General features: G+C 39.5%; 1 pseudogene; it reads right to left on the bottom strand.

Annotated features, from left to right (window-relative positions):
- The window catches only part of LOC138046633 (adhesion G-protein coupled receptor D1-like), a 25,865-nt pseudogene that overhangs the window by 9,910 nt on the left and 955 nt on the right, over positions 1-15,000 (bottom strand).

Raw genomic sequence — 15,000 nt, 5'->3', positions numbered from 1 at the left:
AGTGCAATGAAGACGGAAAAAGAAAATATCACCGATCGGGAGCTCTTTTCAGAGCTCTTAGAAAACCCGATTCATCCATTACAATTTCATATGGTTCCTCCGTTTGTTGACAATAGAGAGCTTTAGATTCACGGATAAATTGTTTCATTTATCCGCGATTATCTTTCCAACTTTCATTTCTTTCTATTCTTCTAAATATCAAGAGTCAACACCTGGTATGTATAATTGTAAGTCATACCTGAGTGGAGTTCAGAATGACATCAACGTACAGAAACGCAGTGTGTACTGGTGTCAAGAGACCAAATAACCACGTGATACCCAACAGGGGCATCAACACCAAGCACGCTCTGATCCCCAACCTGCAACAAAAAGTGTGTTTACATAAACTTGCACTGGAGCTTTCCAAAAGACGTTTAAGATGCTAACTATCTCACCTGGCTTGTTCCATCTGCTTGTGCGATGTATGTTGCATTGATGCCATTTCCTTTATCACTCGGACGGCAATTACCGTGTTCGCCTAAAACAATAGAGTAACAATCAACTTAACGAACATTTGTCAAAGGAAAAGACAGGAGATGAAGAAGGCCGAACTCAGTCGAAGGGAACCCAAGGGCTCCTTTTACTTACGCGGCAGGGGTGTGCGCCACTCCAATCTCGTTTAAGGTGATGATACATGAACCGATTTTAAACGCAACATTGTTGTTAAATTTGTCTCGTGTAACATAACCCACAGGGTGATTCTTAATGTAACATGTTGTTGCCCGAATTTTGTTGGAGTTAGTGCGTGTAACACCCCCGCCGTTGAATTTTAACGCGACATCGTCTCAGAATACACCACGGAGAACCGAAATAAGTCACGTCTCTTTTCGGACAGTCACTTCAACGGTGTCCGCAAATCATCTCGTGTAATACACCGTTGCCGCAACGTTGTTGCGTTAAAAGTTGTCTCGTGAAGGATGGATTAAAAATTGGCGGCCGTTTGCCGCGGGGACAAAAATAGACTTCAGCATAAGGCTCGGCATTTTACATGTTTTAATTCAACCGAGCAAGCGTCTTCAAGGAGGTGCAAATGATCAGCAAAAATGTGTTCACTCAGGAGTTAAAAAACAAAACATAACTTATTGGTTGAAACGTGAGTTCCTACAGAATTTTTGGTGTGAAAAACTCTCCGGTAAATCACTTGCCGCAAGAAAGGTATATAGTAGTTAGAATTTAAACTCGACCGCAAGGCCATGTCACGTGACACTCAAAATACGCGATGCTAAATGTCTCTATTACGACAGCGGCAACGTCAACAATATCTTGAGGATTTCGTGATAATGCCACCTCGTTAACGTTGTAACACGTGAGTAAAGTATGCCATAAATGATTTGGTACGGACCGATTTGAAGTAGTCTTTTTCGCAGCTGTTATTGGGGCGTCACGCAACGCTCACCCCACACTTTTTTATTTCTTGTCTTTTCTTTGGGGTGAGCGTTGCGTGACCAAAACCAAAAAGCGGTTGCGAAGGAGACTTGATTTAAAGTAAACATAAATAACGCACGATTCACCGTTGTGTGCTCACGTTTTCGTCTCTGAAATCTTAAATTTGGTCATTTCAGGTGGTTGTTAAAGGGGCAGTGTCATGCTATTTTAGTCAAACTTCAAACCACTAAAAGACGTCGTTGCATCAATGAAAACCGAAAATTAATGCTGTAGTTTTGTTGCCAATGACCACTGAAGTTCACTGAAGCTATTTTTTTGTTGTTTGCATCCAAGGATGGAGAGGATGGAAACGGAATGAAACTTGAAAAAACTGGCCAGTCTTTTCAAGTTTGGAGACACCATAAATTAAATACGAATAACTCTTTGTGCCATAAATTTATTTCAAATCTTGTCAGTGGGTTGTCAGAAATGCTGTACGAGTGAGCTTAAGTACTAATTTAGATGTTAACCCATTTTTGACCTAAAAACAGCAAATTTGGCATGACAGTGCCCCTTTAAGCGGAGTACGGCAAAGAAATGCACTATCATGCGTGTGACACTTGTAGTACGATTATCAGTAACTAATGATATTCTTGTTTAATGGCGTTGCCGTTGATGCAGCGGCCATTGATGTTAAAACTACTTATTGATTCCGACTCTCACTTACAAGCTCAACCAACGCAACAAACGTCACAAATATCCAAAGGGCGCCGCTACCAGAGGAAAGCCAGCAGCTTGGTGTTTAAAAAAAAACAAACAAACAAATAAACCAAACGTGTGTTATTTAGTTTTGAACTCCTTCCTGTGAATCGTTAAAGATTGTTCGTCTATTTTTCTAAAAAGGTCTCTGAAGGGATCCGGCATTGGAATAGCTTAACACGTTAATATCGAAAGTCCGTGTCCGTGATTGGTTAGACAGACAAAATGTCATTATTCAATGGGGTGATTCTCCAGGCATTTCAAACACATCCTCCGACAAAATTAAATAATCTGGCTTTCTTTGTTTCTACCAAAGTATTTTCGTAAACCAGTAATCGGCTCTACTTTGCCAAAATTTCCAGCAAAGAGTTTCTAAAGCTTCGCGCAGTGTGCCGTTCGCATGCAGAGGCCAATTCTATCCTCTATCAACTCACGTGACCTTCATTGAGAGTGAGACAAGTAGCAAAAAAAAAATTAAAGAAAAATCGGCTTGTGATTGGTTAGACAGAAAAAATGTCATTACAATGGGGTGATTCTCCAGGCATTTTAAACACATCCTCAGACAAAATTAAATAATCTGGCTTTCTTTGTTTCTACCAAAGTACTTTCGCAAACCAGTAATCGGTTCAACTTTGCCAAAAGTTCCAGCAATGAGTCTCTAAAGCTTCGCGCAGTATGCCGTTCGCATGCAAAAAAATTAAAGAAAAATCGGCTTGTGTAGTTCAAATGACACACCTGCAGAGCCACGTTGGTCATAGCGAAAATGCGATAAGAGACAGTTAATTAAGTTAACTTAACTTTAATTAAAGTTGTTAGAAAAGTAAGCTAACAGCGAATTTCTCGTACAAAAACATCCGTCATTGACCAGCAATATTTGCTATCTCATTAGACTCGTTACTCTTGGTCTATGGACAGGAGCAATGAAGCGATTTTGACAGAGAGTTCATCGCAGTCGGAAATAATCAACTTATGCAGCTGATTAAGAATTCTGAGAAACAATAAAGGCTTCAACGACTGATCAAACCTCGAATTTTTTCAAGTGGCCGTCAGCCATGCCTGATTTCGCTGCAATGATTTCTCAGTCATCAATCACCTAACTCCGCCGCAAATCAATATACAGGATATACAGGACATACCATTTATATTCCCTAGGAGAAGTAAAGTAGTTCCTTATCAGTTAAAACAAGCAAAACACTTTCTTAGCTTGCTGGCAAAAATGATGAGCTTACTGTTCGTCGCTGACAAAACTATCGATTCCGTTTATTCCAGTCGCGATGCCCAAAGATATGCTGACAAAAACTGCAGGTATCCCTGAAATGGAGAGAAGTGTGATATTATTACACCCTTGTTGTTTCTGCCATAAGTTTCGACTTAGCGTCAGTGCTGTTGACGACCAACAACAAGTGGCATAGAGCGCTTGGTATTTCGTAGCAGTAATCTAACCTCAAGATCTAGATGTGTAGGCACAAGCCGTTAGACATGCATGTCAGTGGTTTTATACGGGGCAGAAACAAAGCAAAAAACAAATCCACATAGAAAGAAATTAGACGTATGTGACCATCGATATCTCGGGAGGATCTTCCGAGTAAAGTGTCAATGTAGAAATCTGGAGCAGGACCCAGCAGGACGAACTTTGCATTAAAGCGAGAGAAACAAGATGATGACGTACATAGTTCGGATGTGCAAAACAAGCAAGTCCTCCGGGAGGACGAGAGGGAAAAGAGGGGCTAAGATGAAGCGGGGAAACTGCAAAGGGGCGTGAAGTTTTTAGATACCATCTGGGAGGAGACCATGGAGACGACTAAAGCCAGATAGCAGAGGATGCTTTATGGGAGTGAAACGTGGACCCTAACCAAGATGCTGGGGAAAATTATCAATGGATGCTACACTAGAATGCTGGTTTTTTTCTTTCCTCTCCCCTCCCCCTCCCCTCGCTCGCTTTGTCGACCCTCAACCCGGCCCAGACCCAGACGCGCGAATCCAAGATGGCGACCTCATTGCAAATTCCTGTTTTTTCGACCATCCAACAGCCTGCGAGCAGGCTATGTTTGAATTGTCTGGAATGTCATTATTGCTGCGAGCAACAAAGAATTACATTGAGAGCTTCTCTGGAGCCTAGCGAAGGCATCTGGCTGGTTTTTTTGCCAACATCGCAATCGTAACCGATATTCATGTGAAAAATTATAAAGTTCTGACTCTGTTGCGTAAACATCGATCATTAGTATTCCACGTGACTTGTCTATAACTTCGGCCGTTAACTTGTTTTCCACTCTCAAAATTACTACTTTTTGCGTAGAATAACCTTTTAGATTGATTTCAGGTTTCTGATATGATACTTTTTGATTGGGAGGCATATTGTGACAAAAAAATCATCACTTCTGGCGACGCGTAAGTTATGTTATCGCTTTTGCCGCATGCCTTTTATCACGTCACTAAAAAATAATCATAAAATATTCGCGGAAGGTCGATTTCTTTGAAATTTCAAAGGGTGATTGCTAAAGAGTGGAGAATGGACCTTTGCTATCAGTAAAATTCCCTCTGTTTTGCAAGAGAATAATACGACCTTTGAATATTGTTTGTGAGTGACGTGATGTTTATCTTTGTACTTTCTATGTAAATTTTGACAGGGAATATGAAATTACAAAAAAATTCTACCAAAAGAACATTAAATCTCTATTTTGAGCATTTATTTGAACATAAAAGAAGCAACACTTAACCGGAAATAATATTATAAGTCAATACTTAGAAAAAAAATCGCAAAGGGGTTCATATATCAGTTAAAAGACATCTTTTATGCAGTTGAGTCAATAAAAACATTGTTGTCTTAAATCATTGAATTGTTTCAATGTATTAAATACAACTGAAAGCTTTAAAAGTTGTGCAAATATTACTCAATACTTCCACATCTCATTCGCAGCACTTCACTTGCAAATGCAACAACTTAACAAATCGACGTGGTCAAAATGTTGTGGACTCAGGAGATCCAGCCGAGTTAGTCCACAACAAATTTTGACCACTGTGATGACGAATATCATCGTCGATAAGAATACAGACAACACTAAACCACTTTTGATTTATTTTTTACCACAATATTCAACACCAAAGAAAGTTTTTATTTCAGAGCGTGACCAAAATCTTGACACGAAGAAAGAACAAGCGTTGTCTATAACTTTCTCGCAATATGATTGGTTTATTTCCCAGAATGGGCGTTCCTGATTGGCTATTACATTGCGTGATATATTGACGGGAGCATGTCGCGTACAGCGCTGTCTATACTCTTTCGACAACGGAAAGTTAGCCAATCAGATTGCGAGATTACAAGCAATTGTGGTAAAATAGAATATAGAAGTACTGTATGATACGTTGCAGGAGCTACGAAATCGATACAGTTGGATTTTAACCATTATGGGCTTACCCCATGACAAGAGATGATACACGAGCATTTTATGGCTAACGTTGTAGACCTTAACAGTGAACAAGTAAAGATGAATTCCCTCCACCAGCATCCAGCATAAAGCTGCCATAAAAAAGTACTGCATTAAAGCTGCTGCCGCCACACAGGCTCCCTGTAAAATATAATTGAGAAGCCGGTCATTGGTGCGGTTGACTGCAAGAACAGATGCACTAGGATCCGTAACCTCCCTTCCAAGGCATGAGGGACCTGTAGAGTGGAGTCCCGAGTGGAGTATGAGTTGATGCACAAAGAAAAAAATAGCGCAATCCAAAGCTAGTGTGCATATGCAGAACAGAGAATTCCTATTCGTGATATAGCGTTTGTGCTCCAATCTGGAGTTTGCTCTTATAACCAGGGGCCCGTTTCTCCAACGTCCCGAAATATTTTCGGACCAGAAAGGGCATTAACAAAACTGCTATCCAATTTTTTTTGCAAGATGGCCTTTTGACATGTTTTCAAAGTAACGAAAAGCAAAATGGCTATGAAGTTTGGTGACTCTCCATTCATAAAGTTCATAGGGAGTTATGCCACTCGAAAAAGGCCCGAAAAGTTTCGGGACTTTCGACGAGTCATAGGTCATACCATAACGCCGAGTCTTTGCGACCAGTGTTTGGTTTCTTTGATGATGATTATGAACAAATCAGTTTTATTAATACATGCAGTACAGGGCCTACGCTTCATACCCCTCATGAACTAACTGGCGCGTTTTCTGGGGCTTTAGTGTGAGTTTCGGCCCGTGCTTTTCTCAGTTCAATTTATGGCTCGGTTGCGAAACAGTGACAAAGCAAGAGCACCCACCGATTAGTCATCCTAAACCATTTTCAAACAGTTGTGACTAAAATTGATATGGCACAGTTATGTGTGACACTTTATGACAAATACATAACATAACGGTCATTCCAAGCACCCCAGATAGTATCATTTGCAGTGTTTCGAGAATTAGACAATTACATGACTTTTGGAGGGCATATAGTTTATTTGTGGCCTGAGTAGCATGATTTGCGTCCGAGCGAAGCCAGGGTGCAAATGATGCCATGAGGGACACAAATAAACTATATGCCCGACAAAAGTCATGTGATCAATCATTATTATCAATACACCTTATTCCAAAATGGCTGCCATTTTAGTATTCTTTTGTTTCCATGCAAATTGGCCCTTATGACCTCGCTTTTAACTTAAAATTCACTAGAATATTTAACCTTGAACGAGACCATAAGGGCCAATTCGCATGGAAACAAAAGAATACTAAAATGGCAGCCATTTTGGAATAAGGTGTATACACAAGGCCAAATCGTACAAATTCATTTAATAAGGAAAAATGTTTAACAGAGATGTAGCATGAATCTATGGTATGGAAAGTTGTTGCTATAATACGATCAGCTACACAAGAGCAAAAATTGAGAAAAAAAAAGAATTAAAAAAAAAAAAAACACATCAACAACAATTCACGCTAAGTTTGGCATTGAAATGGTATCCTCAGGATCTCATTGGCCGAGCGACGTTGTTTGACATCTTTGCATGCGCAGTTAATCAGAATCAGGGGGGCAAACGCATTTCAGCCCGGGCATTTCCCGTTTGGCCCGCAAAATGGCGCGTTTTACAGAGGGCAGTTTGTCATTCGGCCTGGCGTATTGATAATAGTGGTTAGTTATTAATGACCGTCGAGTGTGACATTTTATATACACACAGCAGCTTCACCTCGCCAACCCAACGCAATGTTATGTAGTTGTCATAAAGTTTCACACCTGACTATAGCCTATCAATTCGATCTAGTAACAACTTAGCGTGCTCGCCTCACATCCTACGTAATTAGACGTCTGTTTTTCCTTTCGTTCCTCGTCTTTCTCTCATTCATTTGGTTTTTACTAACCTTATTGGCCGTGGCATTTATTCCAACAAGAAAGGTGATTTGTCCTGTCAATAGAGAGGACATCAAGCCCACACGAATCTGGAATAAAGGCGAACTCCTCTCTCTAGAGAAAAGTAAACAAAAAGAAAATGAACTCACACATCAATTATTTGTTAATTATGAAATGGAGGTGCGGCCGGGCCGCTACTGTAAATGTTCTATTAGAACTACAATAAAAGCAAGGTGACACACGCTAACACCAACCCGGTGTGGCCAACACATCACGCATGGGTTGGTGTTAGCGTGTGTCACCTTGCTTTTATTGATGTTTTTAATTTACGTGACACACCGATCTCTTAATGTGATCCATCTTCCCATACGCTTGCCGTGGGAGAACAGTTTTGCTGTTCCCAACCCAGCTTACCACATGTTTGGCATGTGAAGCTACCACTTAAAGGGGTGCTAAACACACCCGCCTGGTATGTTGGCTACGCCATGCTGATGAGGCCCAAAAGGCCGAAACAGCTGTCCATGGCTGCTAATTGACCGGGTGAAATGGTTGTGCGCATGCGTGATGTGTTGGCCACACCGGGTTGGTGTTAGCGTGTGTCACCTTGCTTTTATTGATGTTCTATTAGAGCCCTTTCTTCCTCCCCCCCCCCCCCCTCCCACCCTTATTCACGGCATCGTTTTAACACTTCATTTTCTTTTGTTACCACCGTCGGTGGTATCGCCGTTATGACGGATGACGCAAAAAATAGATTCCTTAGTAGCTTCCTTTGTCCTTTTGATTGCCCCTCAACATTTGTACCCAGATCATTTGCATAACGGCTCATGTTACATATACATTCATATTTATTAAACCACTCCCCACAGGGGCTTCTTTGGGCAAATGATACATATAATGATGCAACAGAACAAAAACTGTTTTAAGAATCAAGTGCAGCCGAGAAGTTGAACCAGGGATCAAATTCAATAAAGGGTCAAAACTCATAAGCTCTGGATCTCGAAGCAACCACCCTAACCACTGGGCCACAGTCCCTCCTTCGAAAAATACTTTGAGTAGCTTCTAGTCTCAAACAAACTCGACCAATTGTCTCTTTTCCCAATAAAAGGAGAAAAATCTTAATACTACTACTACATTTTTAAAGCTTTCTGATCTTGATAATAGAGAGCTTACGAGTCGACGACGTTCGCACGACGGCGCCGTTGGGTCACCTCATGGTACCGCTTCACCGTCCTGTAGAATTTGTACTTTTATAAGATTTTCACACAGGAACTATGGAACGTTCGATTCGGAAGAGAAAACAAACGATGAATGCAAGGCTCAGTTTCGTTTCTACAGGCCTAAGGAGGACATTTATAAACTTGCTGAACAGCTTCAGCTGCCTGACGAGATGACCACTTCTTATGCATGTGTCTCAAGCTCTATGCATGAAGATTTGGCTGTAAATTTCGCTAGCGTTTATTTTTAGTTGGACTATTCGCCATGGTGCAGCAGAAGGTCGTTACTTGAATAACATGCCCCTAAATGTGATACTTGATGACCTGGCAAAAACACCTGGAGCATCAAGAGAAAATTTGACAACTAACCTCGCTTCTATTTTCAATGTCGTCAACTTTGGCGCGACTCCAGCAAGTGCTCATAGAGGCATGCGTAGCAGACATGTCACGCAACGTAACGGCGCCGTCGTGCAAAGGTCGTCGATTCGTAAGATCCTTAATAAAATGATACAATCGTGCAAATGGCCCATTACTATTACGTCTTTGTGAATTATGCCTATATAGATTGGTTGCATATCACAAACACAACTCCACGCAAAAACTCTTAAGATGATTTATTTCATATATTTTTGTGACGTACGTTAGCACCCAGTGGCTGATTATAGTGATGACAGATCCCAGGATAGACAATCCCAAGCCAACATACGTGAGGATCTCCAATAGTTTCCTGTCCGTTTGAGACTGTTAAAAATTGTAAAAAATCGTTAAGAATTCATGAAGAACAGCCGAGGACAACAGAATTCAGATCTCATAACATTTATGGTAAAGATAAGAATGAACATCTCATCCTCATCAGTAGCCCCTATTCACTAAGGCTTATTGAAACATCTTTTAATTTTACACTGGTCCAATGGCAGGCAAGTTTCGTAACCCAAGCATCTCACACGTGTGTTAATTTTCTCGGTTTGCCTTTACTGTTTTTTTTCTTACACATAATACATACATAATACATATACATTATGTATATTGGAAGTTGCTGTTGGTATTTATAAAACAAAAGTACAAACTTTAGTTTATTTGAACTCTATAAATACAAACGGTGTGCTTATCTTGTAGTGCTGGTCTCGCTTCTTTCGTTTCATAACCGACATTGAAATTATTTGACTATTATGGAAACGATTACAGATTTATGTGCACTTACGAGTTTAGCATCAACATTTGTGAGGTCCATAAGCACTGCAAAATGTGTTAAATGGTTGCAAACACACGTTGTTTCTGAGCTGCCGGGTGTAAAATTGACGTAACAACCGTCCCCTGACCATCTTAATGAATAGAGAAATGTTAGTGTATCCAATGAACAGTTTGTAAAATAATCTTCAATTGGTGTCGAAAGTAATTTCGGGATCGTTTAGGTTTTGCAGTGCTGCGCTCGGTGATAAGCTCAAAACTCCCGAGCAGTCGTCTTAACCAACCAAGGTAACTATTCGGAGTTACCCGCGCGTTTCCCTCGCTGTGCGTCATGATTGGCTCGATTTTACTTATAGAAAGCCTCGCTTGGGAGATTCAGCACGCCCACTGTTGTAAAAGCCAATCAAAACAAAGTTATCTCAGCGCAAAGGGAAATATAATACTTTTCGCGGAGCACCATGGGTAAGAAAATATGATAACTCATCTGTGCGAGAAAATTTGGTTTTGGTCCCCATACGACCATACATCCGCTCCTCCATGTGACAGTCCCTCCATGTATATCAATGTGACCAGAATCACGTGACCATACTGCGGGCTCAAGTTTACTACTCAGCCAGGCGGCTATATTTCAGCTAGTGCACGTAACTCATTTTATGATCAATTGACACTTATCAAAACAAGGGATCAGCTGACCAGTAACACGTGATCATGTCCAGGGCTCAAGATTAGAGCTCATCAAGGTCAGCCTTTTTTTTTAGTTGACTGCTGACCAGGAACCAGTCTTTGATTGGATCACAGGCTCAAGCCAGGTTAACTTATTGTAAGAATAAATAACCTGGAAGCTCCGCTTTTAGGCTTGGCTAAATCTATTTAGTATATACTCACTCAGTGATCTTGGTTTTTCAAGCAATCTGATTGGTTCGCTATCTCGGAGTAATTGAACATTATTCACTCCCTACGGAGTGAATAATGCTTGATCCAAACAAAACAAAATGGCCGGCGTAAACTCGCCAGCATTTATGAATCGGAAATGTTGAGAATACAAGATGATGCTGTGCTACAGAAAACAAAGAAGGCCACAAAATTTGGCCTGAAAGTTTTCAAAGGTAAGAGAAGAGTTCATACTTTTGCCAACCAGTGTTTGACTTCGTTTTTCCAGATAATTATTGCTGAAAATTAAACAATCTTCACGCCAACAATTTGTTTCACTCGGAGTAATTCTCTCTTGTAGGGCTGGTCGCCCACCAAAACGAATTTCTTAGTGAAATCGAGGAATTAAAAAAATGTTTTAGAAAGTTCCACATGGTTACAAGGAACAAGACGGGTCATTTTACAACAAACTAACGCTCACTTCAATTAGAGCCACCATTTCATGTGGATCCTTTACCAACTGCACTTTCAATTTCCATTTCAAATGAAACTCAAAAACTTTAATCGAACGGTGAAAATGTTTTAACAACCAGAGTTTCGATTTAGATTGCTGATTTAAACGGTGCTAAATGACCATTTTGCTGTTTGTGACGAGGATTTTAACGAAGGTTATTTAGATTTGCCATGTTTGAAGCTTCTGTAAACACTTTCGCGCATGCTTTGTGCCGTTTGCACGTTTTCCACGCATGAATTGAGATGCCAATTAAATCGACTTTGGATGTTTCTTTCTGCAATTGATGTTGAGATCACTTCGTGAGTATATACTAAAAGAATTATTTTTTTGTATTTTAACACTATTCACCTCGATTTCAAAGAATAATTGTTAAATATTACACAAATATTGTTTAAAGGGTCTATGACAGATGCTTCTTTATTTACTCATTTGAAAGATCATGATTTTCTGAGATAAAATCAATGAAAAAAATTCCATATCGATTCTCCTTCCGTGCGGTCTTTAGCCTGAAAAATTGGATTTTCACTTCCGGGGAGGAGGAGGGATACAAAACCGCGCTGGTAAGGAGACTGTCATCTTTGTTTGTCCATTCAAATTTTGATTGAAGCAGTTTTGTTTTCTCTTGGGACCAAGCACCAAGAGAAACTAGAAACAATGCTTATGCAAAATTTGGGTAGACAAACAAAGAATATTATGGTATTTTCCTCTTCGGACAATTGACATCATTGGCCTGATATCCCCAGTCTCCTTACGAGCGCGGTTTTGTATCCCCCGGCCCTTGGAAGTGAAAACTCCGATTTTTAAAAGGCTGGAAATCAGTATGGAAGTTTTTGGGTCTTTTACTGGGTATTCCAGTCGGAAAATGGGTGGAATTTGTTCGTTTTCTTTTCTTTTTTCTTTTTCTTTTTCTTTTGCTTTTTTTCCGTGTCGGGAAAAGTCTCTCCTATCACTCCCTTGCTAAGTGGTGTCTTTGTGCGTAGAGTCTTCCGCGCGTATTTTGGTAGGATTTCAGGGGGTAGTAGACAGGCGTAGATTTCTCTGGTTTGACACAGTAGAATATTTCATTAACCTGGAAAGGCGTCGAAGATTAAAACGCAAATGGCGTTTTCGAGGATCTTTAAACAAAATGTACCCTTACATGGAGCTAAAGAATGGAACATAATTTAAATTGGATAAACAACACAGGCGGTGAATAAAATATCTGGAATCTTAAAAGCGACGAGTAATGGACTTCGACAACAATCTGTCGCCCGTCGAGCAAAAATCAAAGTGAGCTGTAGTTCCAATATTGTACAAGTGTGATGTTTTGTACAACACTGAGATCAAATGGAAAATTCTCTAGTAACTTATGGGTTTAACAACGACAGAGAAGGAATTGAACAACTTGGATCTGTGATCTCTGTTGTCTGGCTTATTTATAATTGTTTGTACTCAATTCTGCACAGTCTTCCAGTAACAATTAGAAATTTCACTAATTCTTGTTAGTCAAAAATTATTTGAAAGAAAGCTTATTGCCTATCTTTTGCTTGATAATTCAAGTAAAGGGTTTTTCAGGAAAGGATTTGATGCTGAACACTGGTGGGAGATTTATTTAGTTGTGTTTTTGACACGGAACTTGCCCTAATATGCATAACATCCACTTGGCCATTTGACATCCCATTGAAAAAACTCCTAAAATATTCGCGGACCGGTCGATTTTCGCTGAAATTTGAAAGGATGATTGCTAACGAATAGAGAACGATTTTCACAATAACGAAAAATTACTGTGTTAAGAATGAGAATTCGACGAAGAGATAAAGGCGACTAAATTTGTTGCGTGCGTTGCTATTTTTGTGATTTGACTGTTGTGCAAATTTTGATAGAGAATATTAAATTATGAAAAAATATTTACGGACAGATCGTTAAAAAATCTTTATATTTAGCGGTTATAAAAGATCCAACGCTTGACGAGAAATAATATTTTTGTTAATACAATGTATTTGAAAGAAGAAAAATTTCGCGGGAATCGGGACGCGGTGAAAATAAGTTAACAAATTTGCATACGTACGTTGAAATGTGATACTCGAGGAGACAGGAATTTTATTTCTCTGACAAATGATTTTGTCATTGTAGTGTATAAGATGAAATTTATTTGGGACGCCAACAATATTTCTTTAACTTCCTGGTTAATCCATTTTATTGCTATGACTTGCTAGTGCGAAATTTGTTTACATGGAACTCACGCTTTTTGTGAATTTTGAGTGTCATGAAATTAAATCATTTTCGTGACAATATATCCCTTTACTCTAACCCAAAAACTTTCAGATAGTAACAAACTTTACATTTATTAACCATTTCTTCTGCTTTTGTGCTTGTCAGCATTGTGAATTGCGATAATTCGCAAGTCTGTTTTTGTATCTCATAGACGTTCAGATTTTAAATTACATGGCCGTTCAACCTCGCGATTGTGTAAATAGTTCACCCTGAAGTCAAAATAGATACGTCCTTAGGAACCTGACAAAGAAGGCTTCCTGACCCGACAGATGAAATCTAAATATTCAGTTAAATATTACAACAAAATTAAAAAACCAAAGACGTTGTTTTACTCTGAAAACGACGAACGATTAACATGCTTTCCCGCAGTTCATTCAGTTGACACAAGGTGATCACGTGCACCTTTATGGTTGCCTAGCACGTGATCAATTTCTTCCTTTTTGACTAAGCATCATAAAAGTCAGAGACTGCAGAAATCTTCGTCTTTTTACGATCGATTGTCATTAATCTTTCGATGAAAATTCGATTCAGAGCTATATATAAAAACTGTTTCCTTTTCCTCTATCTGAGAAGAAACGAGGGAATTTTACTCAAGAGCGTGTTTTGTTATCTTTAAACTGAATTTATTACCAAAGCTTAAAAACTAAAAGACTTCGAAATGGGACAGGATATTACAAAATAATTAAAGGTGTGAACGTATGAGACAAAGGGCCTCTGCTGGCGCGACATTTGGGTGACCCTTAAATGGTCTTAATGACCCCCCACTTGAAAAAATTAACTGGAACCCCGAAGTTCAATACCACCCAATTCAGTGCCTTCTGTTTTTGTGTAACACGTACCACAGGCAACCCAGTGTACGCTTTTATGGTGAGTCTAGTTTAAATACCAAAAACGATGATGTTTCGATTGAGTAAATAAAGAAAAATCTGTCATATACACTTTAAGTTTTCTTACTTGCTTTCTGAGAGATTCCAGAACACACATTCTCTATCGTTTCCTGCGGACTAAAGTCAAGTAAACTTCTTGGAACTTGTGCAACTATCCATTCCATTAAAAGCAATTAAAACTCTGCTCTGACGAAAGCTACAAGATTAAATTTAGTTAAATTCTCAAATAGACAATAGGCGCGTCTTCGAAGCTACAGATGAAGAAAAAATACTGACAAGAAAAAAATGATCAAGTCCTAATTTTCCTAACAGACCTTCTAACTAAACACCATCGTATTTCTTCCCATTTGAATGCGTCAAATTTACATTTTAAAGACAAAATCAGTTAAACTGCAATCAGAGATAGGCGAGCGATCAGTATTACACAGATCATGAGTTTATTATTCAGCTGCTAATCTCCACACATACCGATTCATTTCTTTTAAAGGTTGATGCTCTTTTTCACGAAAGATTGAGGTCAGGAACCCATGACCCGGAGCCTACAGCTCCCATACTGGGCCTATGTAACGGCATTTTTACAGACCGATCTATTTTTAGA

Source organism: Montipora capricornis, chromosome 4, assembly GCF_036669925.1.
Source record: "Montipora capricornis isolate CH-2021 chromosome 4, ASM3666992v2, whole genome shotgun sequence".
Classification (NCBI taxonomy): domain Eukaryota; kingdom Metazoa; phylum Cnidaria; class Anthozoa; order Scleractinia; family Acroporidae; genus Montipora; species Montipora capricornis.
The sequence above is the reverse complement of the archived record's forward strand: the minus strand, read 5'-3'. Positions and strand labels throughout refer to the sequence as shown.